A 3,041-nucleotide genomic window follows, 5' to 3' on the forward strand; every position below is an offset into this window, starting at 1 on the left:
GAGCCGACATCCCAGTGTTTACCATGAGTATGATCTCCTTGAACATCAGGGGAATTGCCTTCAAAAGGCACATTGTCGACGACGTGCCTTTGATTGAATCTCGTCCTAAGTGTCCCTAATATACCTATATTTACATGGTACTGCTTACATAGACAGATATAGTATCATTACATTGTTATACACTTTTTTGATATAGTTCTCACCATGTAGAGTGACTGCAAAGCCTCTGTGGTGACTCATCCCCATACATCACAATAGTTTGATGTTCTGATTTCATACAATCAGTTACCGGTGTCACAAGCCTTTCGTACTATTGTCATGTCAACAGCAGGGTTCCTGATATTGTGTTACTGTACACTAGCTCTCTTCTTGTGTAGTGTTAATGAGTGACTGTCATTGCTTTTGTTAGTGTGTCAAAGGGATGCTCCCTAGCACCTAGCCCCCACATCCATCCCCTTCAAAGTGCTAGCGAGTGATTCCTACAGTACGAATCAACACTCTGCTTAATTGGCAGCACGAGTTCTCATTGTTGTACAGTGTTGTCTGCTCTTTGTTTTCCCGTTGTTGTATTACGGATGTCTTTTCAGAGCATCTCAGCCCTTTATTTTCATATCATCATCACGGGGATCTTTATTGTAGTCGTCCGTCCGCGCATTGACCAGCGCACTGATGGTGAAGTCTTTTGGTTTAATCCATCAAACATTCAACAGAGGGCGCTATTGCAGCTCCTATGAACACTGAAGAGAGTCCTCAATGGAGTTTTACATGTAGTCTATTTGCCTGTCTGACATTCTGTATGCTATGTGCTTTAGGCATGTATTTTTGGACACTTCTATATTATTCTCTGAAGTGTGTAATATTGTGTCGAGTTAACTTTGAAGAGCCCAAAGATGAAACATTTGTTTTTCACCAACAGGCGTCAGGGCCACTGAATACAAGCACTCTGCTCAAACTAAAAACGGTCATTTTAGATATTCAACCATTAATATCTATTTTAATTAATTTCATTAATTACTTGAATTAATATATTTTTTCTACCCCAAAAAATGGGTAATAACAGTCCATACATTGTATAAAATATCATGTCAACTCAACTTTCAGACATTCTACCAAATTTCACCTTCCTAGGCCCTTTGAAACTGCTTTTCTGTTGTTGTTTTTCCTCGACCTGGCACTGTGTCACACCACAGACCGCAGTAACACTTTACAGTTTGCTCCGTGTTCTTCTCCAACAAACAGCAACACTTGAGAGAGTACATGGGCGGCAGCAGCGTTCGCAGCTGCTTTGTATGCATGCTCACAGTCGCACGCCGGGCCGTCAGTATCTGCGAGCGGTGTGATTAATTAACATCCAGTTCATAACCCCCCAAATTAGCGCTGGAGCACACAGGCTAATGAGCTGACTGTGAACCTGGAGGATACAATAACCAAACCACACCTCATCTATCAATACTGAACTTTCTCTTAGCTAAATAGGCCCAGGCATGACTTAACTGAATCTCTCTCTCTCTCGCTCTCTCTTTGTCAGTTTATACATCATTGACCATAGTAAAATACAGATAATGAAATGGCCCATGCCTTTTCTCTCATATCCTATAGCCTTGTCTGTCTCACAGGCGGGTCTTTCTCAAACATTCACCTTGAGTGACTATACCGGGCCAGTGAGCTCACCAGTCTCAGCCAGAGCCCCAACCAGCGCCGTCAGTGTCAAGCCTAGTGGCAGTAACGACAGCTGCACAAACATACATGGTGTAGTTCTTATTTCTTTCATACTACATCCAAACCAAATGCATTATTTTGCCATTCAGTCACAATCTCCTGATGGTTTTCGGGTGGACACAAAACAAACATGTTACCAAGACAGAGCAGAATACATGTAACTGTGCCCTGTTAGCTCTCAGAGACCTCGCTAACAGCTAACCCACTTGGCCTGTAAGCCACATGGTCCCATCCCGAGCTGCCAGCCGCTGTTGCCGCAGGTGATGATGAAGATGTTGGCACAAGCAACACAGACTCAGGTGCCATCTCCAAGGGACCCAGCATGCACTGTGACAATGTGATCACCTCTCAGGCGACTGACGCCTGCTAACCCCAGCCTGTGAAGCTGCCTAACTGGAAGCAAACTGATAAGGCTTGTGTATGAATGACACAATGACTTTTATGACACGTTATAAAAGGTCATGACAACGGCGATGAAGACAAAGGTTATGGTAAAAAGACTGCATACGCTACTTTATGTAGGAAAGACGATGTAGGCTACTTTATGTAGGAAAGACTCTGGGGTACTTTATGTAGGAAAGACTGTGGTATACTTTATGTAGGAAAGACTGGGATACTTTATGTAGGAAAGACGATGTAGGCTACTTTACATAGGGAAGACTGTGGGATACTTTATGTAGGACAGACTGTGGGATACTTTATGTAGGAAAGACGATGTAGGCTACTTTATGTAGGAAAGACTGTGGTATACTTTACGTAGAAAAGACTGTGGTATACTTTATGTAGGAAAGACTGTGGTATACGTTATGTAGGAAAGACGATGTAGGCTACTTTATATAGGAACGACTGTGGTATACTTTATGTAGGAAAGACTGTGGTATACTTTATGTAGGAAAGACTGTGGTATACTTTATGTAGGAAAGACTGCGGGAAACTATATGCAGAAAAGACTGTGGTATACTTTATGTAGGAAAGACTGCGGGATACTATATGTAGGAAAGACTGTGGTATACTTTATGTAGGAAAGACTGTGGTATACTATATGCAGGAAAGACTGTGGTATACTTTATGTAGGAAAGACTGCGGGATACTATATGTAGGAAAGACTGTGGTATACTTTATGTAGGAAAGACTGTGGTATACTTTATGTAGGAAAGACTGTGGTATACTTTATGTAGGAAAGACGATGTAGGCTACTTTACGTAGGAAAGACTGTGGGATACTTTATGTAGGAAAGACAATGGTATACTTTATTTAGGAAAGACTGTGGTATACTTTATGTAGGAAAGACGATGTAGGCTACTTTACTTAGGAAAGACTGT

This window comes from Oncorhynchus kisutch, linkage group LG2, assembly GCF_002021735.2.
Source record: "Oncorhynchus kisutch isolate 150728-3 linkage group LG2, Okis_V2, whole genome shotgun sequence".
Classification (NCBI taxonomy): Eukaryota; Metazoa; Chordata; class Actinopteri; order Salmoniformes; family Salmonidae; genus Oncorhynchus; species Oncorhynchus kisutch.